This window comes from Nasonia vitripennis, chromosome 5 (genome assembly GCF_009193385.2).
Source record: "Nasonia vitripennis strain AsymCx chromosome 5, Nvit_psr_1.1, whole genome shotgun sequence".
Classification (NCBI taxonomy): domain Eukaryota; kingdom Metazoa; phylum Arthropoda; class Insecta; order Hymenoptera; family Pteromalidae; genus Nasonia; species Nasonia vitripennis.
In genome coordinates, this window is record NC_045761.1 from 3,649,641 (window position 1) to 3,675,984 (window position 26,344).

Sequence of the window (26,344 nt, forward strand, 5' to 3'; positions counted from 1 at the left end):
CTATCGACAATGAGATTAGCCTGTTGACTGGGAAAAACGAGAAAGCTCCCACTCGCCACTCGTCGCCCGCGCGCGCGCGCGCCTGTATATTTATCACGTATGCATGCGCTGGAAACGCGAACACACCGTTGCTGCGGCAACAACGCTGTATACGGGTATATACCTGTATAGTATACGGACACTGCGGCTGTGTTTCGCGCAAAAGTTTTTGTTCTTCGCTGACGTTTCGCGGTGGCTCGTGACATTTTTATGCGGCCATAACTTGGTGCTCTTTTTGAATCTAAAAAGTTAACTCGAAAGCTCTTTGATATTTATATACTTCATTTTGTTCGCAGCGCGGCGCTGTGGGACTGTTATCGGTAAATCTATCTCCGCGAGCGGCGCATGGATAAAAAAAGATTTGATTTGTTAAAGTTCGTAAAAGTTCGCGGGAGCGTAAACTCGCGTATTTAGAGTAATGGCTTTGTATCACTCTTGCTTATCTTCCGCCAAGTTTTTCGCTCCTTGTTTTTCCGCCGTCGAGAGTATATAGCGTGTATGTACGGCGCGCTTGAATACAGAGCGATAATACACACACAAAGATTTCCCGAGCCATGCGCCCAGCACACGGCAAGTTTTCTTTTCATTCCATTGAATGCCACTTAATAAAGTTTTCCAGGGAGTCCGATGTTGATGTTTGAACGACTCCGGCGCGTGCACGGAGAGTGCCTTCGGAGGACTTTTTCCGTAAATACATGCGATGCTCGTCTCGGAATTGAAAATGTACTCTGGTTTTGGCCTCGAAATTTATACCTTTTAATGTCGTGCCTTTTTGCGAAATTCGAAAATTACCATTCATTGAGTTGGGTGTATAAAAAAGGCAGCGGACAATCGAGAAAGAAATTGAATTTGACCATTCGCGATCGAATTTTACGCGGCGATTAGCCAAAATCGAGGGGGTGTGGTAGAGAGAGAGAGAGAGAGAGAGAGAGAGAGAGAGAGAGAGAGAGAGAGAGAGAGAGAGAGAGAACAGATGAGTAGTCTGCAGTCTATGGGAGAATCGCTCGCAATTCGATTTTCCAAATACAAGAGGGGCTCGTACGGCCGCCCTTCCTGCGCCCCGACGGTTATATAATAGAGACGAGGATGCTTAATATACATACAGAGGGAACAGTGCCGGCCGGAGTGTCAGAAGCAGCGCCAGCGCGCGCGACCGGCTCGCGGCCCTGTTAATCAAACGGCGGAGATAACTCCAGCCGCCACGCGTACAAGGCACTAATGGCGCAGGGGGTCAGCGCGCCGGCAGAAGGGTAGGCGTTGCCGGGGGCCTGTCTCGCCGGGCTAACCGCTTCCTCCTTTGCAGCTCTGGATGCCATTGTGCTGCCTAGCTCTCGCGAGCCCATATACGACGCACCTGCGACCGTACACTCCGATAATTCGTCGCTCTCGCGCGCATCGATAGCGACGCCCGGTAATACGCGCTCGTGCTACATCGATCGTCATCGCTGCGCAGCAGAGGTCCGTGTGAAGCTTTGAAACGCCCGCCGGATTTTTCGCTGACGTGATTGCGAAAAGGCTCGGATCACAGGGACGCTCTGTCAATTTGGTTTCGAAAGGGTTGAGGCTTGGCGCGGCGCGGGGCGAGAGCGGGCGACAGATTTCTCGCCCCTGCGTACACAGAGTCGCGAGATGCAGTGCGCCGCTCTCGATTCTAAATATTTACACCGACTCGGTTTATCGATGCGGCTCGACGCCATCCCTGTGGAGGCAGAATAATAAAGGCTGTGTCGACTTTTCCGGAAAGTGAGAAATTTTCTCTTATCGTATTGATCCGTTTCGATTTTCGTATAGGCACATCGACGAATTCCTGTCCACATCAAAAAGCCAACGCGCACACGCGAGCCAATATATTCCGACTGCTTTTTTCCCCATAGTCATCATCGACGAACGCGTTATAGTCGCATAACGAACAGATAAGGGCTTTAATAGCAGAAAGCAGCAGTGCATCGCGCCTCGGGTATTAACGAACTTTTTATACATACGCGAGCTTCGTGTAAAGAGCTGTGAGGAGAGGGGGGGAAGGACGGAGCATCGCGACGGAGACGACGCGCCGTTAACAGCAGGCTTTTCACACTTCGGCCGCGATACGCCGCCGTTGACCCTCGCGGCGCAAGTGCGCGCGCGGCGAGAGATGCTTTTAGACCGGCGTACGGCGGCCGCGAGTCACGCCCTCGAGTAGCATGCGAGCTTCTTCTTTACGCACGCGGCCTAATGCTCTTATGCCATTATGTTTTATTAAAAGCCCGTTATTATCTCCCGGGCTTTTTCGCCGCGGATACGCGCGTGCGGCTAGCTCGGGAATCGATAAGTTGCTCGTCGCGCCGAGCGCGTGCAGCTATGAATATCGGAAGTTGTTAAACGTGGATAAACGTTTTGATTTGTTCATGGATGTATAAGCTTTGCTAATATGTGTCCACTCGTTAAAACGCTAATTACAGTCGATCGATGTTTACTGTTTACCCGCACGGCCGACTCTCTATAATTTCTGTTTATCAGCCCTTTGAAAGTTAAATAAAAGTTCGTTTATTGAAATAGTTTTTTTTCCGAGAACGCGCGCGACGACCGTAAACAAATTCCGCGAGTCGATTTTCGAAAAGCAATATTACTCGCGCGCGCGTGCAGCAAGGAACACAAAAGCGTGGTAAACGCCACGCGGCGAGTTGCAATAAACCGAGTGTGTATACATGTACGCGCGCTGGCGCGCGTCGTCTCAATTTACGAGACCCATTTCGTGCAAATTGAAATCTAATTTCTAATATACCCAGAGCCGCCGACTCGCTGTGTCTTGCTCGCCGTTTGAAGTACACACAGAGCAGAGAGAGGCGCAAACGCCAGCCGGGCACACACAGACACACATACGCACATACGCGAACTCTCGTGGGCGACGTTTTCGCTGTAGTCGTTTGAATGCCATATAGCCCCCGCGTATAGCCGCACCGCAAACTAATTTCCTCATCCCGTCAAGAGCAGTGTAGTAGCGGCGCGCGCGGAGTCGGTAACGCCGGCAGAAACATCTGTGCCTCGTAACTGTTTCTCGGAAAAAGAGCCAGTAGCGCACATACGCGTACACGCACGCGCCTAGAAATTAGGGATAGTGGAACGCGAGCAAGAGGAAAGAAAAAATGTGTAGCTCTCGACCGGGGGGAGAGGGGCATCCGTCTTTCCGCGTACAGGCTCATCGCGAGACGATATAATAGAGATTACTGCTGTTCTCGCGAAGCGCCATAAGTATATGTGTATTTATGTATCTCGCATCTCCTTCTCGGCTCTAATAGCCCGATTACGACACGCGCCGTACATCATCAAAGCCCCATGCTTATATACGGCGTATATTACGAAAGAAAAAGAAGAAGTAAAACACAGAAGCGCGTACATCTTCGAACTCGGAGAAAATCGCGGAAAAGTATTCGCCAGCCGGCGGAACAGCTAGAATTTCATTTAAACCCTTCGAACACCCACGCCCACGAGAGCAGTACATGCTCGTGAAATCAAACGCGCTCGCATTACACGCTTGGCCGATCATTTGTAAAACCCCGTTAAATAATAACGTTTATCGCTCGAGAGGATACATCAGATTGGCTGGCTGCCTCCCACACGCGAGCGCGCTAGTGCCACAATGCTCATCCGCGTGCATAAGCTCACACCCGCATCGCGAAAATATAACGCCGGCGTAGCAGTGCGTTTTCGTCCCCCTATATGGCACCGATAAAGTTTATATATCGGCGTAAATCGCCGGAATATACGTCAGCGGTGTATATCTATATCTATACGCGAAGAGGCTCCCGCGAGAAAGACGACAGCTCTAAAGGAATAAAATAAAGTGGGTGCTCGAGCTCCCGCGCGCGGTGCGCCCGTCTATATATAGGTGTATATATTTTATTGCCGCTCAGAGTCATCCGGGGTTTCGCGCCGCGCGTACAGCCGTGTGTGTGTGTGTGTGTGTGCTGTGCGCATGCAGCCTATATGACGCGTGCGCGCCATGAAACTTTCATCATTTGCAGAAGAGCGGAGAGAGCCGGCAAGAGGAATGGCCGAGGACGGGAGGGAAGCGCTTAAAAAATGAAAGATAAAAGGGGTATACACGTACATACTTATATATACAGCGACTTTCGCGGACTTGAAATTACTTTGGCTCTCCCCTTGTTCTTTCTTCTCTTCGGGCGCCTTATTCGCGCGCGCGCGCGCGGTTGTTTCGCTACTTCTTGTGGGCGACTTCTTTGCCTAAAAGTCGCGACTCTCGTTGCGAGCGGCACGCGCGCTTTCTTATTATTTCGTCCAGGGCGCGCACAAAGGGCTGCCTTGTGTATTTAAAGCTGCGATTATACGCGGGGGATGAAAGCCGACGTTTTTTATACCCGCGCGGTGCGTCAAAGTTAAATTTGTTCTTCAGCAGCTGAAACATTTTACGTGGAAATTAAATAAATTCAACATCCCGGCTAGTTCGAAGCGGTGTAAACGTTGCTCGCGATCGCGTCGTGTATTTTTCCGGAAAATCCCGCGCGAGCGGATGATGAATTTAATTCGGATGAATTTATTGAAATTCAAATAAATCGTAGGATTATCGCGAGCGAATCATCAAAACGAGATGTTTCCCGCGTATTAATTTTATTTCGAGCGGACAATTCGCGCAACCTTGCAGGTCTTATAAAACACGCGTCGACGCGGGCGTTTATAATCGTTAAATCCCGCGCGCGCAGGGGCTGATTCTCGCCAGGAGCACTTTGCCGTGCGCGCGTACGTGCAGGCGCTGCGGTACACGTATACATGCATTATTGAATCGTGCAGTAGTATTTTATCACAATGGAAGCGGGATTCAAGTTTGCTTTATCTCACGCGTCCGATCAAAAAGCGCTTATCTCGCCCGACTCATTGAACTTGCGCCGGGCGCGAGCGCGTTCTCTCTTCGGCATAGTCGATAAGGCCGCTGCAGAGCTTTTACGTAATTTCCAGAGTCCGAATTAATTAAAAAGCTCTCTTAACCCCCGGCACAATAAAATAGAGGCCGATACACTTTGAGCGCGGCAGTGCAGGCGAGCAGATCCGCGCGCGCAGCTGTTGGGCCACTACGTGCGTGTAATCCGAGAGGAATTCAGATTTGCGCAATCTGCATTTAAATGAGCCGCCGGCGGTTAATCTCGAGCGCGTCGGGCGCACGCGACAAGAGCAGCGAATGATAAGAAGAGCGACTGCTATAGAGACAGGAGGAGAAAAAAGCTGCGGCGTGTGTTACACGTCTGGCGGGGCTGCAGTGCTCTTTGCGGCTAAGTCATCGAGTAACGAAGGAAGCGCACTCACCTATTTGCGGCGGGTGAGAGAGCGGCGGTATGAAGTCGGACTGGTTGCAGGCAAGGGACCAAAGCCAGGGCCGTTGGCCCTCAAGAGCTCGACCTTAATCTTCGGCAGCACTTTGGCGTCGTTCCGACACAGCTCTCTCGCTTCAACACTGGAGTGCCCCTTGATTCTCGAGGCTCGAATGCACACTTTTGTCTCCGGCAATTTCTCCCTCGTGTCGCGCACTGCACTGTAGATAGATGTCGGGCGATTTGGCAGCTGAGCGCGCGAGCTGCTGCACACTCTGCGAAATCCGCGGCTTCAATTATCGCGCCGTCAGTCACAGGCTCCGCTGCTCAAGCTCAAAAGAGTCGAGCCGAGCGCAATCTCGCTGGCTTAGTCGGTGCAACAAAGCCCGCGACACAATCACACATACACACTCGGCACACGCGCGCGCCTATATGGAGAAGGAGAGTTCAAGGTTCGCGACTATTGCACTTGCCGGCGCTTTTCACTCTCACTTCGACACTCGCGAGCCCTCTCGGCTCTTTCTTCCTCCTTTTGACTTTCCGCCTAGCGGCTGAGCCGGAGGTTTCGGGCTCTTGGCAGTCTCAGTTCGCGCACGGAGCGAGAACGAGCGAATTTCGCCGGAAGCCGGAAGCTCGTTATTGCCGATTGTCGATCGGCTGCAGCGCCGGCGGGCCGCGCCGACTCCGAAAGTAGACTCCCGGCGTGCGCAGCCGGCACATGTGTCGCGCGCTTCCGCCCGTATTTTTCGCGCACCGCCGAGCTTTACGATGTCATTAGGAAGTCGTTGTACCGCCGCCAGATTCCCGAGTGGGAGTGTCGTGTCGCTGGCTGCGGCTTCCACTCCCGGCTGCAGCTGCGCGCGTTTGTCGCAGGCCGAAGATTCGGATATCGATGTACCTCCCGTATCACTTCTGCCGATAGCACAGTCGAGTCGATGAACGTTCGTGTGTTGTTATACTCGAGAGGAGTAAAAACGGAGCACGACGCGCGTGCCCGCAGAGTCAGGCCGTCACTGGCGCACCGCACGACTTTTTCCAGACGGCCGAGACAGTAGCGCAGCGACGAAAGCAGGAGGAGGAGGAGGAAGAGCGAGCGTAGCGGAGGGGGTCTATTTGCGTCTCGCTGTACAAAGCGCCGGAACTGACACGTGCTCCGGCTGGACTGACGTCCGTCGCGCGCGCACAACACAGCAGCAGATGTGTGCGGGCTCGCACTGATGGCGGTACGATATAGCTCCTCTCTCGATGCTCGACGGCGAACGACTGGGGGCAGCGGCGCCGCTCCCGCTGCTGCTGCTGCTGCTGCGGGGGTGCTCGGACGCGCGCGCCGCGACGCAGCATCCCTGCCCCTCCACGAGCTCTCTCTCTCTCTCTCTCTCTCTCTCTCTCTCTCTCTCTCTCTCTCTCTCTCTCTCTCTCTCTCTCTCTCTTGCGCAGCCTTTGACTCTCTACTGCGTATAGGTATAGGTATACCGCTGCTGCTTCGACCTGCACTCCTATTCGAGATATTCTTTGAGCTCGGCTTTCCTCGATGTATTACTACTTATATGGGAGGCTGTTGTTTATGCCGCGTTCTATTCCACTGCAATATGCAATCCGAGTGTTTACTACTGCAAGAATTAACCTTCTCCGCAAGACACTTGGCAGCTTCTCACGTTTGTATAGGCATCGACGCGCATCTCCTTTTTATCCGTCGTCAGCATACACTTGCTCTCTCTTCGTATCTGGTTCTCTTCTTCATCTGCTCGGCACAGTGTGCATATTTTGCTCTCGGCGCTTTTTCCCTTCCCTCGCGGTCGCACGTCATATATTTGCCCTCTTCGTCCAAACGAACTGCAGCAGCTCGGCTACTGTCAAACAAACAGAGGCTCATCGGATGTAATCTGTCGAGGACGAGACGCAGGTCCTGCGCAGCGGATGCAGAGAAAGAGAGGAAAGGCTACGTAAACTCGGTAAATCTCTCACGAAACGGGGGATAAGCGGCGCTTCTTTCCTTCAATCAACGGCCCCGCGAGCTTACAATATTTACCGAGAGTTTATCGGATTGGATTTGGATGTGTGTAAGGGAGTAGGGAGTAGGGCGCGCGGAAAGCGACGACGTATAAAATGCCTCGGTAAGATGCATGTCCCAACTCCCGGTAGCACTAGGCAGAACGCGCCGGTCGGTGGGGAGAAAGGGAGCACGAGAAGCTCGAGCTTTTCCCTCGCACAAAGGAGCTGCTACTGGTGGCGAACTTTCTTCATGCATATTCTTCGTGGGTTTGTTCTATATAAAGAAAGGGTATGAGCCTGGCGCGCACTCCTACTGCTTTCTGCCCCCGCCGCGAGATAATATTTTCACGGGAGAGCCATTGAGAAACACCAGCCACTCAAATTTGCATGCACTTTTTAATGCGGAATGCCGACAGGGCGCGGGCTTCCGCTCTGGGATGGATACGGAGGCCGTAGTATTAGAGCCTCGACGCGATTACACGCTGCCGGTCATTATTTGCGCCGTCGGCGCCGCGGAAGAATCGGCATGTAGCTCGTGTTTATGTTTGCGCTTGTGGTCGCGGCGTCTTGCGTTACTCGATGGCGCTGCAAGATGCCGAACTCGAGAGCATACGAGCCATCGATCGAATGACGGGTTTAATTAATTCTGATGAAAAAATAAAGTACAACTAATCCTGATTAAAAAATAAAATGCACCGGCGTTTACATTTCGAATTGAATTTTGTATGCGTTTCCACAGAAAACCTTTATTAAATTGCGTAATCGAAGCAATCTAATTTAATTTAATTTCACATTTCAATTTAAATAATCGCAGCGCTTTCATTTATGAACATATTTTATCGCGTATTCATACAGACCTGAGTTTTCGTAATATAAATAATGTCGGCGGTTCGATATTCGCGGCAGATATGGAAGAACCCAAAAGTAGGATATACATCGGAGTAGCTGGCAAAGACAAATATCGCGCTCGGAAACAACTCCATCTCAATATATAAACAAGCTTCTTCTTGCGCGCCCGTTCGCTCTTGAGTGTTCTCGGGATCACGTTCGCAGCCTCTTCCGCGTGCGGCTAAGTGGTCCGGAGAAGGCGAAACAAGACGACCTACTGGAATATCGGCCAGTGCGCTCGTGATCAATAATCAATCGAGTTCCCGCAGCGCGCGGATGCTTTTCGCCGGGAGTTTTTTGTCCCTACCGCACGCAGACCAACTTTATAAAACCTCGTCTCCCGGAGCTGCAGCGAAAAAGCTTCGATCATTCGGACGGGCTCATGTAAAAATCGAGCTGAGGGCAAAAAGTTTAGAGAATACAATCATTCGGTGCGTGTGTGTGTATCGAGCGATGATGCCTTTTAAGGAAAACATATCGAGTTGCAGAATTTTCCCAGTTACTATACCCTATCGCGTTACGCGAAATCTTGATATAGCCCGCATACGTGTAGGCTGAAATTCGCGTGTTGGAATTTCACATGTTAAAGGAAAGCTCATCGGTACGCATCGGCAGTGTTTATATTTTACATGAACTTGTTATCACGAATTTTAGGGAAAAAACTTTTCAAAAACCTCTTTCATATTCGAAAACGCTGTATTGCCTCTCTCGGCCTGCATTAAGCACAAGATCGATATAGAGTCGTAAAACTTTTGCAACGCGCGCACGACTTATACAAAGAAACTAGATACACGAGAAAAATATAGATTTCCCCTTTGGCTTTGTAAAAGCAAAAGAGTGTCGCAGCTTTAAGGACGCACGCGGATGATACGTGATACAAGCACAGTCGTGCGCGAGCGCTATGATTTCAATCCCGCATATGTATGGCATATAATAAACGCGCGCGAGTCTCTCCCTCTCTCTCGGTGTCTTGGCTTCATCGAAAATCCGTGTACGCGTGCATACACACACAGCAATATATGAGGCGGAGTCGGGGTCACGCCGAGGACGACTTCACCCCGGATATCGCGTCGGCGTATTGTTATTTAAGTTCCGTGCGATGAATAACAACGAAGCTCGCGCGTCTGTTCGTGAGCTTCGCCCTCGTCAGTGTGTACGTCTAGGCTACGTTCGTATACGTATCGAGAGGAGGCCGTATATTCACGTTAGCGGAGGGCGTTTTTCACTGCAGCATATAGCCGGCTTGTTTTCCTTTCGCGAGAACAAATTTACTGCCCGCGATGAAACGCGCGAGATTGAGGAGCTCCTCTAACTTTTCGCTCCCCTCTCTCTCCCTCGCTCTCGTCCCACTAGGCGCGCGTAGTCCATCTCGCAATTACCGCGCGAACGACCATAGCGACCATTTTCTGCGATTGCTTTACAAATTGCTTCTCTCTTTCTCCGCTGCTATGAGGACTGAAATCACGGGTCTAACTCTCTTTGGCCGTGTATAACGTATATACCTATACGCGCACGCGCGCGTCATTATGTTAAGGAGAAGAATTCGCGGCGCAGTTCCCTTTAAGGCGCTACGCGACAAATCGCTCTCTCTCCCGCTTTTTGCTCAGACTCGGCCAATGGAGCCGGCTCGATTTCACGTATGACGTTTTATTTCGTTTCTTGCGCGCTACCGCCGGCGATTCTCCGTTTGACGAAAGCGTAAACAGCGCTGCGGTCAGTCTGTTTGATTTGTTTTGGTATATGGAGATTTGACGAAAGCTCAAAAAATTTCATTAATATTGCGCGGCTTTTATGCGCGCGGCATTCTTCGCGTATCCCGTCGAGTGCGCAATAGTAGAGACGTACGGCTCTTATATAAGTAATATAAGCTCCGGCGAAGATGCTTATACTTGGCTGGGCAAGTTCCTTTGCGCCGTCGGCCCGAGGCTTATCGCGATCTCTCTTTCTCTTTCTCTTCTTCCAAAGCGAGGCTGCGCTGCAGCACACGCGAGCTAGCTGCTACACATCCGATAGAACGCCTGCGGAGGAGAGAGTTCGCGAGTTGCGCAATGCTTATGACTTTATCGTTTTCGCGGCCAAGTTATTGCTTTTCGTCGAGAGCGCACGCCCCCTATATGCGCGCGCGTCTGCGATTATTCCGCACGGAGGGCCTTTTTCGGAGGTGTGGCCGAAGATTGTTTACGAAGCCTAGCGCGACCATGAATCAGTCCGGGAGGTTTAGAGCCTCGTGGCTCTGATTTATGCGCGCACGGAGCACGCTGCCATCTGCTTCTAAATGCAAATCACTGATTAGCGTATGATTCGTATTTGGGAAGTACGCCGCTGCTCTACGTTTGATGAATTTTGAATCTCCGCTCGATTAGGCCAAATTCGTTCGTGAATCGATACTCGCTGTATAAACGAATCATAAAGTCCGTTCAGACTTACTTTGTCCCTCGATCGTCAAAAGCGGGAACAAAAGCTCGCGCGCTCACGAAAAAGGAGATGTCCCGGGTTCCGCGCGGGGGCGGCAGTCGATCGCTCGTCAATCACCTCGCGGCGGGCAAGCGCATTACATTATTAGCGAGGAATCGAAGGGTGCGCAGTCAACGAAGTACCGGCGGCACAATGCCCCACTCGTCGAGGCAACAATGCATAATGCAAGCCCGAACTGTCTCACCCCCGCTTCAGCTCAAGCCCCTCTCCGCGCCTCCCTCCTTCGTACCGCAAACAATGCTTCCGATGCCGCAGCTCGCGGTAAACGCCGCCGTCGCATAATGCAGCCCATTGTGAAAACGAGTTAATTTATACCGAATTGTTCCTGAGCCCTGCCGGCCTACACGCCCGAGCTCGCAGTTATAATGCCGCTGCTTGCTCTCTATATCTGCGCCGCGCTCGGCTACCTGTGCCGGCGGAAGTCGCCGCGCTGCAGCTAGCTTCCTTTCGCCAACTCTCTTCCTCTCTCTCTCTCTCTCGTTCACGGCCTAGGCCTTGAGAATCGAATAGCCGAGCTCTCTTGGCTGATTTAAATTTGAATCGCGCTGCGTTTCGATTCTAGCGCGCGTTCTCGTCCGAATAAGTCACGCTCGTGAAATCCGTTATCACCTGCGAAAGAGATTCTCAAGCTGACGAACTTTGGTATAGCGAAACTGTATTCGAAAATACGGGACACGAGTAGAAAAAGCAAGTATTCGGCTGAATGGTGGTTTGCAGTAAATATCGAAATATAAGGCGAGCAGCGGAAAGTTCCAAATTAAAACATTCTTTCAAAACTTTCGAAACTCGCGCTAACGAGACTTCAAAAATTATATTGTAATATAAGTCTCGCGGCAACTTTGCACCTTTTAATAAATTTTTGCGATACTTGGATGAAAATTGGACGGCAAATTAAATGAAGGCAACTTTTAATTATGTTTCGTCGAAACACGGCAGCCGAGCGTTTTTAGACGATCTCAAAGCGAGGGTATCGCGAAACCCGAACAATCGTCAAAAACGCGAATCTCCACTATCCGAAGTGTCACTTTTTACAAATCACCGTAAAAACGATGTAAAAGACGCGCCACTTGACAATTACCGACACGTCGTCTGCAGGCGACGAACAAAGCGCGACTCAATATATCGAGGCGAGGCCGACTTTTAATTTCGGCGTACTTCAGCATACGAACAATTTCTAAGTTTCAATTTCACTACGTCGAAACGCGGCTTCCAAAAATTTTGCTTACCACTTTGAAGAAGGAAATTTCTCGGTTTTCACGTATTACAGATTGCGCGCGATATAACTGGGTTATAAAATCTACAAAATTCTGGGAAATTTAATTTCGCGGCTTTTTTTAATTTATTCAAGTCCCAGAAAATCTCATCCGTGCGCCTATTGCAACGAGAAAAAATACAGCCCGACCACACGCATTATTCGCCACGGTATAATAAAGCAAGCCCACCGCAAAGTCTTCGATTTTTTCGAGCCACGAAAATTTTAGCGCATCGAGCCTCGAGTAGTGGAATAAAAAAGCATTAGCGCCTGCAGTCGCATCGAAAAAAGCGCATCGCGTTCCGGAGGCCGGTGAAAATTCCGTAAGCCAGAAAAGAGCCGGAGCAGCCACTTCCTCTGTAATAACTCTTCCGGGCAGGTCGCCCGGCCTGGTTACAATTAGCGGTTAGTCGGCTACTTGTACGCCGAACACGTTTCGGCTCGCGGATGCTTTATAAAGCGGCTGCTGCAGTGTATAGCGACGATGATCTCCGTCCCGTGTCGTGCATGCGTGAGCGCTCGGAAAAAGAGCTGCTATGGTTATTGGCTGTACTGCTCGTGATTCGGCGAATGGAAACAATCGGGCATAACCGTTCGTATACGACGCGTATGACCCGCGGCATAATTGGCCTCGAGGCTGCAGCAGCGGTAGCTTCGGCGAGCCTCTTAGATCGTCGACAATTTAATTGGAAAGTACCTACACCTATACGCGCCCAGAGCTAGTCTACGGTATAACATAGCCAGCTATACTGCTTCCCTCCTGCCGCGCGTGCCGATGTACTCTCGGCGCATCCCTCGCGCTCTCCCAATTAACGGCCGGGCGCATGTAGGTCTTTGGGTTAATGAAAAGTTTGTCGGATGCCGCGCGCAGTTACTCGCCGCTCTCGTCGTGCCTGTCCCCGTACACACACACACACACACACATGGTCGCACTGGGTTATAGGCCAACGCGCGACAATGCGAACTATGCACTTCTCCTCTCGCGTCGAGATAAGCGAGCGGCGAAAACTTGTGGAAAGTTTCTTTCCGGCGGGTAGATCACTCGTCCGCGGGCAAGACGTCGCCGGCGACCGTTATGCGTTGCGTCATCTTATCGGGCTGCGATATAATTGCGCAGAACTGAGATAATTACATTCGTCTCTGGCTGCGAGCGCGCGCGAAACGAGCAGCTTTCCCCGCATTAAATAATTACAGAGCTGGAAAAACAGTTCCTTGCGCGCAGAAAACTCTCCAGTAATTAAAGAGCGAGAGCCGCTGCGGGAGGGGAGGAAAAACGTCTTTAATTAATTCTCAAAGTTTTCCTTGTATACACTCTCGGGCAAATCCTTGTTCTCTCGGCTGCACCTAAGGACACGGGCTGCAATCATCGAGCCTCGTGTCGCGCAGCGTGCAAACACGAGGGTGCTCAAAAAATAACGAGGGAATAATTAACGCGGCCGCGTGCAATGCCTCGACTGACGGTTTTCCGGGCGGAAAGTGTACACGCACCGAGAGAGAAAGAGAGAGTTCGACACGGCAAAGAGCTTCTATAATTACGCGACTGAGACGTGATTACGTCCATCCACGTGCGGCTATGCGGGCAAACAATTTATATTCACTGCGACGATGGCTGCAGCTTTCTTTTGCCTTCGTTAGTCCGGCAGGTGCTCGACTGTATAAATTGTCCATGAGATCCTCGTTGCAAATTCGCCGGACCGTGTGTAAAAAGTGTATATATAGAGATAATCCGTTCGTTTCCAGGCGCGATATTTTAAAAAAGATATAATTCATCGAAAGCGTGCTACCATTGAAATTCGTTCCGTGCCTTTGATGTTTGGCCGGTTTGATTAATAAATTAGCCGGTAACGATACGCGCGAAGGGCGTTATTCGGCTCGGCGTTCATGAAAAACTCGCATCAATCATTCTAGTTTAATTAGCCGTTGGCTCTCATCGCTGCCGAACATGGGATTTTCAATCCTATTCGAAATTCCCCTCTCGGTGCATATCGCCAGTCAAAGGGAGCAGCGCCACTGTTATTTTTTGAAATAAAAATCAAACTCGTAATTACAGACTGGATTGCGTGTAGTTCACCTGAATTGAGCGCGTGAATCATTCGTCCCGAGCCCGACCTGGGCTGGTTCCTCCAAATCGTATATTCGGAGCACACACATACACACATACACACATGAGCACGCGCAAAAGCGTGAATTATTTCAATCACTTAGGAAAACGACAGCCCCCGGGCACTTAATAATAATTACGCCGCGAAATTACGAGCCACACACTGTAGCTGTGTAGCAGGCGCAAATATGAGACGAGAAAAGCCCCGGCTGCTTCTCCTACGCTTTTATATATATCTCCCTCTGTGTCTCCGAGGCGGGGGCGCCACTCTTCTTAATTCCAGTTTAAATTATATTCCGAAAAGATTTGCTCGCAGAGTTTTGACCGTAATCTCGACCGCCCTCGGCAACTGCCCTATACCATACAGCACAACGCTCGTTTATTTTCGTTTGTCGCCAGACATTGTACACGGCTGTTTAATTGAGTTATACGCAAGCGCCAGCATGTGAGCGCTCGTTATATATATATATATATATACACACACACACACACACACACACACACACACACACACACACACACACACATTTCCAGCTCGAATCCCACGTTTGTTTGTCAATATATCCACAAGCGCTCGAGTATTGTTTCTCCGCTGAAAAAGCAAACTCCCCGTATGTGTGTCGCGGAGCTCGTGGCAATTACATTGCGCATAAAGCAGCAGCAGCAGCAGCAGCAGCTGAAAAAGAGCCAGCCCGAATGCCGGAGCGCAGCGCGCACTCTCACGCTGCACACTTTGAAATCGAAAAGCAATTTTCGCGTCGCGCAATCAAGCCCCCGCGTTGCCGACTGCTCTCTGTGCGCGCGCACACACACCGACGCGTATATCGAGAGAAAAAGAGCTCGGCGCTTCGCATACACACGTACAGATTCGTGCGTGCAGACACCGGTCCATTGGGATTCGTGCGGTTCGACATGATCGCGCGCCGAGCGGATCCGGCAAAAAGCCTCGCAGATTTGTCAACGAGTCGATTTGTCGAGGAGACGTCAGACACTGGACAGTGTGTCGCCGCCGCCGTGTCGTCGATTCTCGCCGCGTTCGCTCGCTCCAGCTTTTTTCGCTCTCCCGAAGAATGCCGTCGCCGCCGCCGCCACCGAAGAGAGGCCCCGAGGCTACTATCCTTCCGAGAGAGAAAGAGGAGACGAAAAAAGACAAAGGTGGCGGCGGTAGCTGCTGCCGAGCTCGGCAACTTTGGCCTCGGCTGCAGCTGAAAATTTATGCTTTTTCGATGGCAGCCGCCGCAGTAGTCGTAGTAGTAGTAGCTAGTATAGCTGTAGGAGCTGCCCGAGTCGCCCGAGGCTCTAATGTCGCGCGCCTCGGCAGCTGTTAAACAGACGCCGTAGTGCGCATTCGACTTCATTCGTAATGGAGCTGCTATACTGCCGCTAGCTTCTCTCTCTCTCTCTCTCTCTCTCTCTCTCTCTCTCTCTCTCTCTCTCTCTCTCTCTCTCTCTACGACAAGAGGTCCTCGCAGCCAAGTTGGAAGTGTACCAGCGGTTTTAGGTGCGTTTAAGTGTGCCCCACCGCAGCCGAGTTTATGCCGCTGCTAGAAGGAACGATGCTTATTTCGTACCTCGCGCCCCTCTCTCACCCCTTCTTTATATTCCGCCTGCATTTTTTCCTATTACCAATAATTTGATAATCAGAGCGGCTGGGCTTTTTTATATCGACCTCGCGTTCGCTTCTCCACCATCGAGCAATAATCGTCGCGGTCTTTCTTTTTTAAATCCACAACCGCGCGCGATTTTACGAGAGATTTGGAGCGACGAGAGTTATTTTTCTAGCCAATAGCTGCGCCGCCGAATCGAATGTTGACGTTTCGAAAAAGTTTTGTTTTTATTCGACCGCAATCGGTTCGTTTAATCGTCGACATAAATCGGTATACTCCGCCGAGCGCAGCCCGAAATTTCGTTGTGTTCGTTCCACGCGTGTTCAGGACTCCGTGGGAAAAAACACTAGCAGAATTAAAAAAAAGAGAGAGAGTTTTCGCTCTGTGCTCGAAAAAGCTAAACCGCGCGCTTCGTGCTCGAACGCGGCTGACGGCGGTAAAGTGCGGGACTTTTTGCCGCGAGATTTTTCCCCGGGCGATATGGCCAAATGCTCTTATTCAATATTTCACGGTACAAGAAAGTTCGGAGGAAGCGCGGGAGCGAGTTCGCCCAGCAGCTGACGAGCCGGAGAAAAAGCGCGCTCTTTGCTTAGCTCGCCGTGTGCGCGATGCTCCGCGAAACTTGCTTCCGGGAAGGAAAGATAATATCAAGATAGCGAGCGCTTCTTAACCGCCTTCGTAATTGATCGTCTCCTGCACGCGGGGACGAGGTTGTTTTTTTTTCTCATTTTACGACTCGTATATTATACGGATGACAAAGTTGTACGGGATAATTTTATCGTGTCTTATCGCTTGACTTTCCGACCGAGGTAAGTGGATGGCTTTTGTTTGACGATTATCCGGCCCATTTCTGACACGCCGGTATCATTAATCCTAATAAAGCCGAGGAATTAATAACCACTTAATCTGTCGATCCTCGCCCTTAATCGCATCTCAGGAGAACGAGAGAGCCCACTACGCGAATCGACGAGACCGCAGGGAGCCTCCAATAGAGCGGCACGGCGGCGTGGTTAGGATTCTCCCGTCGTCGTCTTCGTCGTCTCGAGTACGATGAGGCACGTACATGCACAAGACGTCTGTGGCCGCAGCAGTATGCCGCTCTCCTCGGAGAGTCAGAGAGCGAGAGAGAGGGGGTGGAAACAGACGAGGACACGGCGTGCACTTATTTGGACATTTCCGTGGGAAAGCGGGTCCCCGGGCGGAACGGCGACAAACCGCGCGCTCGCCAATTGGAAAGCGACCAGCAGTCGCTTCTTGCGCGCGTGCAAAGTTCCGATGCTGCATTTTTCTTTCCGAGCTTTTCCAGCTCGATAAGAAGCCGGGGACGTTCCCTTCGAATTTTCGATCGCATGATTTTCGATTCGCGGAATCCGAGTACAGTTCCTTCATTATAAATCATACTTCTTATAGTTAACTAACGTAAAGCTGTTTCTAGTTATACCATGCGAATTCTCTTTGTGCTCGTTAATCAATTTCCATTAGCAATAAATACGGCGTTGGCTTCATTGAATTAACTCAATCCGTCGAAATTCGAATTACACTTATTATATATATATATATATATATATATATATATATATATATATATATATATATATATATATATATATATATATATATATATATATATATATATATATATATATATATATATATATATATATATATATATATATATATATATATATATATATATATATATATATATATATATATATATATATGAACACGTTTATGGTGATAATATACGGTAAAGGATGAAGCCCGGAATGTGTATTGTTGGAGTAAAACCATAAAAGTTCGCGATAGCTGTTTCGATGAAAAATCGCCCCCGAGGCCCAAAATCAGCGAGTCAAAGTGAAGTACACAGATCTGACTTTCGCATCGGCCACAGAATCTGCTCCTCTAGTTAGGTTGAATCTTTAGGATAAGTTTTGCGAAGCTCTGAGGGAGTTAATGGGTGATCTTAAAGGGACAGCTCGTAAAAAGCCGCTACGCAGCTCATCGTCATATACATCGCGTCCGCTGCCGCGAAAGGGTGAATAGTTCGCTCGACAATTTTGCGCAGTAACGCGAGAGAGAAAGAGAGGACTGTAAAGTATTTCATCAACCCAGCAGACTGGATCATATAACTGCGTTCTGCACAGAGACCCGATTGCTCCGAGATCCTTTCCTCCGCGAATTGACGAATCGTAAAAACTACACATCAGCGGCATTGATTTTCCCCTCGAGCATACAACATATGTTACGCTTGCGGAGCCTGGACGAGCGAAATCTCGAGGCCGAAAATTCCATCCCCGAAGCTATTAATTCTCCTCGGCCACTTCCCACGCGCGGTGCACGCACAAACGGCTCCGGGAGAGCTCTGGTCCCGCACACCTACCATTAGATAGTCGGCTTGTTCATATGCGCGAGCTAAGTGCTCCCATAATATAATCAGCGCGTTGTCACCGAGGCGGCGGTATATATACATAAGCCATAAGTGCGAGCCAGATTATACTCGGCCGCGCGCACATGCTCGGCTCGCTCCCTGCGTACAGTAGCCTATAACTAAAAATCCCCCATAAATTATTCGCCCGGCATGTACGTACGGCGCAGCGTGTAATCGCCGCGTGTCCACTAGTCACCCCTCCTCCTCCCCTCTGTATATATTTCGGTGTACAGCGCCGCGCGATATTCCTCCTCCTACTCCGTTGGCTTTTCTCCTTCTCGCTCGCGATAGGCTGAGCTGAGCAGCCCCGAGGCGCGGAAAATAATGGGACCTCCGTGTACGACCCTTGTTTCCAGACTCGCGCCGCACCCTCGGCTCTTTTCTTCTTGGCCCGCCGCCGCCGCATATAGTTTCTCGTTCGCGCACGAGATATCCTCTCTCGCTGTGTCTCGTATAATTCGCCTATATAGTTTGCGCCAGAATTTCGCCCGGCCGGACCTCGGACAGCGCGCGCTTTAACGGCCTTTGTCGTGAGAGCAGACGAAAAGCGCGGAGACGGAATATTCGTCGCGCGGGAAGGACGTGTGCGCGAGCGGATAAAATTAATCCTCCCGCGCGAATTCGATCGCGCTTTCAGAGAAATTTTGCACCGGACAGCTTAGTTATATACGATTCCGCGCGCGGAGGGGGATCATCTTCGCCAATGAAATTTAACGAGTCCGGAAAATGATCATCGTCAGCGCCAGCTTATCCGCGCGAAAACGCATAATGTAGCAGCGCAGATATAGCTCGACGCCCGGGTTATTGAACGAATAATCGGGCGACACGCCGCGGAACAATTTCGCCCTGATCCGCCAGCCTGCGTGCGCGCGCGTTTATAAAACTGGAGAAGAACTTTGCTCGCTTATGCATGCACGTAGCTATACGCGGAGGGGCGAATCTGGCGAATTTACACAGGCGGACAGCGAGGGAGAAAGCGGAAAATAGCGCGAGCATAATTCAGGGATTTAAGGCGACTATTATTTCCAGCCCTGGACTCTTTCTCCGCTCTCGGGACTTTATGCATACATCCCAGCGATTTCTTTCGCGACGCTCCTTCTCCGCTCTCTCTCTCTCTCTCTCTCTCTCTCTCTCGCTCTCTCTCTCTCTCTCTCTCTCTCTCTCTCTCTCTCTCTCTCTCTCTCTCTCTCTCTCTCTCGACTCCTCAGCGATTCGAGTCAGCCGCGCGCATTCTTCGGCTGCAGGCGCGCATTGTGCGAGCACTACTTGTCCCGGCGGCTGCAGCACGTGGGAACGCGCGGAAAGTTCGCCGTACTTAACAATTCTGATTAAGATTATCCAAAATTCGCTCCGCGGCGGCGGCGGCGGCGGAGGCGCGTTAACTTCCAGAACGATTTACACACCGCGTCGCGGAGGAGCTAGCTGACGCCATCCCCCGGCCAAGAAAAATATAAGGTTATTAAACTTGGTGCGCGGCTGAGCTCTCTCCGGCTTGTTTTCCGAGCGGAAATTTTTCCCCGGAATTTTATATAACGCACATCCGTGCGCGCGAGTGATGCAGCTGCGAGATAATACCTTGAACTAACACGAGCGATTCGAATTCTAGATGGAATCTCCGAACGGGATTTCTATATTATTCTCTCCGAGCAAAATACTGAATTCCCCACCATCGGCGTTCGAGCTCTCTCCGATTGTGTTCCTAGATCATGGCTTCTCTTTGGACAAATACTCATAGTTTCATACGGCGCGTTGATTCGGACGCCTGAAAGTTAAATTAAACTCGAATTGATTAGGTTCTAGTTTTAGTCTACACAGCGACGCTCGTGTTTGCCGAAAAAACAAAGACGATCCTCGCGATTCGCTCGATGCGCATGTATATAATGTACGTGACTGGATTTTCGACCTGCGGCTCGATATAAAAATCAAACTCGTGCTGGCGGTGTACGAAAGTTCCGCCGTAAAATCACGAATTTTCAAAGCCGCGCGTACGATCCTCCCGAGAAACAAGCCGTCCCGCAAGGAAATTTGCCTTCTCAAAAATAATATCGCGAACCCTCCGGCCGGGATGACGTCGCCGGAAACTTTTTTTCCTTGCATATTAACCCTCGCTTTACGGAATAGCGTTTTCATGAATGAGTAAACCCACGCGGTTATCAGGTATACGATACAATATAGCTTAGTCGTCATGGCTATTTATCATCAAATTTTCCACGGAATTAAAAGCGTGAAGGGACTGCGAGGGGTAAGGAGGACGAGCCGACTTCAATTTCCGCCGGCGAGCTTCGAGCGCCGATGACGTCCCTCCAGGGGCTTGGCTAGCGCGAGTGGCAGCTGATAAATATTTATGCGGCTCCTTGAAGGAGCTGCTGCTGCCGATAATTATTCACGGCGCGTCGGGCTGCCGCCGCGAAGGCGATAAGTAACGTGTATCGCACTCGTAATGACCGCCAAAACATCCGCGCGCGCGGAAATCGTTGTCTTTTGTATTATGATTATTATTATTATTATTCATCCAGCGGCTCGTTGCTCTCGTCGAGAAAGAGGGAGATTGGGGCCGGCGTACATAGGTATAGACACGCAGAGGCGAAGCATCAGCGGGAGAGGGATATAGGGGTGGATCTCTTTGACGCGCGGACTTTACGGTCGGTTGTAAAACGCCGCTCTAGTGATCCTCGCCCGCTCGTCCGACGCCAGCAGCAGCAGCTTTATAGTGTAGAACAGAGCAGTTGCATCGCCGATAGTCTTGTTGCGCGCATCCACTCTCTCCCCCTTGCTGCAATGCATTTTTTCTTCGACCTCTCACTCCCCCTTATTTCGTTGTTCCGCTATACTACTGTAGCGAGCAACGTTTATGGCTGTTGCTGCTGCTCTGCTGGTGACCGCTTTCGAGCATCAGACTCTAGCCGTCGCGGGCGCAAATTTCAAAACATTCTTCCCCACCTTTTTTTCGCAGCGGCTCTTTTTTACGATATACCCGGGGGCTCTTTATAAGCTTTCCCGGAGCTTCTTTATGCGCGTTACGTCGGGGGATAGTGGATGCTTTTCATTTATGCGGGCTCCGTGCAGTTTTCGCGTTCCGAGATTAATAATTTTGTTAAGGCTTTGTCGTGTGCTCCACGCGCGCGGGCAAGGAGCAGTGCGCTGCGCGTCGTGATTTTTTATGGCGAAACGGTCAGGATATCGTTTGCGCGAAGATGGAAATTTTCGTTCGGCCTCGCTTGTACATATAACATATACGCGAGTATAAAATCGCGAGTGAAGCTTCCTGAAAACTCGGCTCCGCGCTGTGTATGCGACTAAAGGAAAAATCGTCCCGAAGCTCCACAAATTCACAATTAAAAGAAGAGAAAGTACGAAATAAAATCGGAACAATGGGCAGGCGCTGCGGAGAGTGTGTGTGTGTGTGTGTGTGGGTGGGTATGTGTACACACTAGTATAGCGGGGGCGCAAAAGGTGGCCGTATAATGTCTGCGGGGAGCACCCGCCGAAAGTCGTTATACGTACTCCGCGTGCATACACGCGCATAGCTATATCGGTGGTATAATATACCGCATGCAGCATCAGCAGCAGCGCTAGCGAAGGTGACTATGTACACACATAGCTTCAGCTATGCGGCGCTTGTAGACGGGGAAATTACCATAGGAGCTTATAAACAATGGATTTGGCATTGTCGTGCGGGAGAGAGCTACCGCAGCCGCAGCGCGACGAGCAGAGAGGAAGAGAGAGAGAGAGAGAGAGAGAGAGGGAGAGAGAAAGCGCTAAGGAGCGTGCGTAAACGTTTTCCTATTCCGCGCATGTGTGTGCATTGTCCCGATTCGAACTACACGTATGTACGCGCGAGAAGGGAAGGAAAATAAGCGAAATAAAAATGAGCCGCCGCAACGCTCTGCAGCAACGACAACAGCGACTCTCGCGTACATTATTCACCCGGCGTGTCGACTTTATAATTCAAAATACGCGCGCTTGTGCGCGGCTGCGCGGTGCGGACGAGACACACGTCGAAGATTCGCGAGCCGAGAAAAACGACGGCCACCGCGGCACAGAGGACGACGGAGAAGGAGCGAGAGAAAGAGGAAGAGACGTTAAAGAACAAAGGTGGACTATTCCTCGGAATGTGAGATAGGTGTTTGGTTTATGGCTGCTCCGTGAGTGGAATTCACTCGCCGTCCTCCCATCGCAGCGCTGCAGGGACGGAGAGATTGCAGCGACCTTTCTTCCTCTCTCTCTCTCTCTCTCTACTCGTGATACTCGACGGCTGCTGCTGCGTCTTCTTTTTCTCCGCTGCCGGTGCAGCGCGTGTGTGTGTCCCACCGCTGCATGACGTACGCCGCGAGAATTTACTCGAACCGCGATCATATCGGCATTATGCAGCCGCCGCGCAGTCGCTCGTTCCGCATGCGGGAGCATCGGAAAAGTCACCGCGCGGTCTGACGCTCGGATTTTTGTAACCGTACCTGTCGGGTGCAGACCCCGTCCTTGCGACTATTAATTGCGAGGATTTTTCAAGGGGCTGCTGCACACGTGTGTCGGAATGCCAGCTGCGACGCTCTTGTCAAATCGTACCCGTTCGCGCAGCTGCGAGCGAAGAAATTCGGCCGGGAATGCAACGTCGTCGTCGTCGTCGTCTTTATAGCGAGAGCGCGGAGAATGTCGATGAGGAAAAAATCGGGATTGAATTCGTATGCGACCCATTTTTCACGCCTACCCCGCACCCCTCTATGCCGTATATAACACATCGGCGCTTGGGTTGCTCGACGCGGGTATTTTGAATTTTATCAATATTAAATTTTTCTCCGGCACGCGCCTATCCGCGGGGATATTGCGGTGAGGTCGATGAATTTCCGCGTTAAAAGCTCCCCGGGATAAGACTGCGCGCATCGAACAGGCCGATAAAAAGCGTATCCGCGCAGCAGTAGCAGCCGAGGCACGTATTGCCAATTTCCATGCGCACGTCGTCAAAGTTAATAAACACACCAATCACGTTTTCCGCACGCGGGCTATGTACATACACAGGAGCTAAATAAAGCCTCTATACGAACAAAGAAGCCCGAGCCTCTTTAAAGAGTCTCTAGTATTACCGCGAATAGAAAAGGGCGGGGTGAGCATAGCCCGAGTTCTCGGAAAGGGTGAATCGCATATTCTTTTGTCGGCGGAGAATTGGCATTCCGTTTGAGCGACTGTAGGTACTACGTACGCCGGAAGCTGATTCGTCCGTTTTTCATCCTTCCCGTTCACTTACACAAGATCAAAGCGCAGCGCCGGCGAGTGCGAGAGCAGGGCTGCGATGCTCTTATTTCACTTTTCGCTCTTCCGATTGTACGGGGCAACTCTCGGACGCACTGGCTGCTGTATATATATATATATATATATATATATATATATATGCGCCTTCTTTGGTCTCGAATTCTCTCCGGCTCGAACTTGATTCGGCGCTTTTTCGACCGGCGGCAGCGTCTCTGCTTGATCTCCGCTACCTTTTGCAGTGGATCCTCGCTTTCGCTGATGCGCTGTACCTGGAGCAAATGGAATTCGATTGATAATTTTTTACGACAAAATACGAATAATCCGGTAGAAAAACCGCCGATCGATGTCCGACCAGGCACGACTGTTTTCACTTGTGCCTCAAAATAGTAACGTAGATTGCGTGCGCGAAACTAACGAACTATCCGACCGCCAAAACTATTCGGATATACTGTTTACAATAACGACGATCGAGCACCTCACTTCTAGCGGATCGGGGCTTCAATCTCGAAATACCGAATTTGAATTTCCGGAAATCTACTTCAAACCGTACAGGCTTTAATAGGGTGAGCTACGGGAGCGGACTTAATAAAAGGCGCAAAACGTTGCATCGCTCGCTTAGCTCCAAATGATAGCACGCAGCAGAGAGAGAGAGAGAGAGAGAGAGAGAGAGAGAGAGAGAGAGAGAGAGAGAGAGAGAGAGAGAGAGAGAAAACGCGGCTCGTTCCCAGTGTGCGCAAATATAAGCGCTGCCAGCGGGGGGCATGAGAGAATCAAGCTTTCGCAACCGGCAGCACGATTTCCTTATTATCATTGTTAGTACCATTATACGAGGGCCTCTCGCCGATGTTCTATTCACGGGCGGTAGCGTTGCTCGCGCGGCGAGCTCTAGCTGTCCGGAGAAAAAGAGAGGGAATTAATAATCGCGAATAACAGCCGCAACAATGTCGGCTGCGCACGAGCTTATAGGATAAAGAGGAGCTCGGTACATTTCAGCCGCGATGTGTATCGATTCGATCGACCGCGACGTAACAGGCGCACGCGCGCGCGCAAACAATCGGTCTTTTCCGGGGATAGATCGTGAGATAGCGACCGACACTGTTACCATCCCGAGGTGCCTTCTTCTCGTGTGTATACACGTAAATAGGTAGTACGCGCGTATCGTGGCAGCCGAGTCGCGATAATGGGCGCGGCGGAATGCGAAATCGCTCGGATGTAAGTGATTTATTATTACGGTTAAACGCTTTTCCGAGCTCGTGCGCGCCGGGGAGAGAAAAGCGACGATCTGGTATAAAATTCTGCCTCGACGGGAATTTTTCCCGCGCCATCAGGAAGCTGCGTCTCGTTATACGCTCGACGTCGAGGGACGAGGATTTTTTCTCGCCTATATACAGGAGTCCGCCGGTTATCGGTTCGGCACTTCATTATCGCGCGATAACAACGTCCCTCGGATTCGTAAATGACGTTTTCCTTGCTCTCCTCTCTTATTCTTCCCCCGCCTCGAGAGAAAGAGACGAAAATCGTAGAAACGAGGAGAGCCCGCTCAAGATTGCAGCAGCGCGATCCAGCGCTGGGATTAAATTCGCAGGACAACACTTGTCTGATGGCCGAGGGTACAATGAGGGGGATGGACGTCAAAAAAGAGAGCCGAAGAAGTCGCTAGCAATTACCGAGATAGATCTTCGTCCAGAGACGAGAGGAGAGAGAGAGCCGGGCAAATTATTTTTAAACGCTCGTTACTTATATCTGTCGGGCTTACGACGTGCCGCGCTCCGGCCCGACTGTCTTTACACGAGAGATAAGAGCTGCCGCCGCGCAAGATTTCGTGGAAAATTACTCGGGATCGCGAACTCTGGATCTCGCTCTGCGGATCTGCAGATGCATTTAAATTGAATTTTTCCCGTTGTCTGCCTCGAAATTACCCGCGACGGAAAATCCCTCTGCAATGAGAGAGGGAGCGGACGGAAACGAAAAACAATATACGCTTGGCTTTCTTCGGTTGTACGCGTTACGGGAGGAACCAGCCGTGGGTGCGAGCGCGCAAAATACACGGCGTTCTTGTCGAATCTCACACGGGAAAAGCCACCGGTCTATTTCTCCCGCTCGCAGCCTTTGTATAATGCGCAGTGTATACCCGCGAGTCTCGCGCAACGGAAGCCCCGTATGCAAAAGGCAGAATTAAGCGCGCGTCAACTGCAGACAAACGTTGTACACACGCGGCGAAGAAATTCACCTACTCCTTGCGCGCAGTGTTTCATCAGTTCGAGGTCTCGGGGCCGCGATACCGAGTCCATTATGGCGCTCTTTCAAGACGGGTGCGAGGGGGTGGATTTTTTCGAAGGAAAGTCTGCGCCTTTCTTCCCCACTTCGGGGTTATTTCTCATCGCGCGTACATTTGTCTTTCTTTCGCTGCTGCGACCGCCGCGGCGGCGCGCATTGTGAGTTCTCTCCACCGCTGAAAAAGGCGAGTCGCGCGCGCGGGCCCCCTCGGGCCATTTTCACGAGAAAGCGCGCGCCAGCGCCTAGTGAACCGGAGAGAGTGAGAGAGATGAAGAGGGGACGGCGACGACTGCGGAGTGAGAGCGCCTCAGGCTCAATGCTCCTCATTTGTCCACGTCTCCGTTACTACAGGCATCTGGATAATTTCTTCCGCCTTAATCCACGCTATTTGCAGCGCTCCGCCTCCGCGCTGCTTCTCTTCCTTCCTCTCTTTCTCGCTGGCGGAGCGACGGCGACGTGTACCCTTTTTACACGCGCTCGCGCGCGCGCTTCCCTACTTTGCTTTTTGCCCCTGCAGCTTTCGCTCGTCGCTACAGTGCTACTGCTCTATATTTGAGCCCGCGCGCGCTCGCGGCCGAGTGCCAGCGCAGCCAGCACAACCCGTTCCGTATACGTATATAGCGGCATTCAATAAACGCGCTCACGATTAATGCAGTTTTCGCCTTTTTTGCTGCAGCTCCTTTGCCAGTTGCGCGACTGCTATATACCGCTGTGTCCGCCTCTCGTCTCCCTCTCACT

The 26,344-nt window shown here is 51.0% G+C and overlaps 1 protein-coding gene across 2 annotated transcripts in view; it reads right to left on the reverse strand.

Moving 5' to 3' along the window:
- Positions 1 to 6,609, reverse strand: part of LOC100122056 (protein artichoke) — a 47,726-nt gene extending 41,117 nt beyond the window's left edge. For both annotated transcript variants that reach the window (XM_031931793.1, XM_001605609.5), the window contains exon 1: positions 5,335 to 6,609. The gene's annotated coding sequence lies outside the window, so the exon portion shown is untranslated. The remainder of the gene's footprint in view (positions 1 to 5,334) is intronic.
- Between the last annotated feature and the right edge of the window lie 19,735 nt (positions 6,610 to 26,344).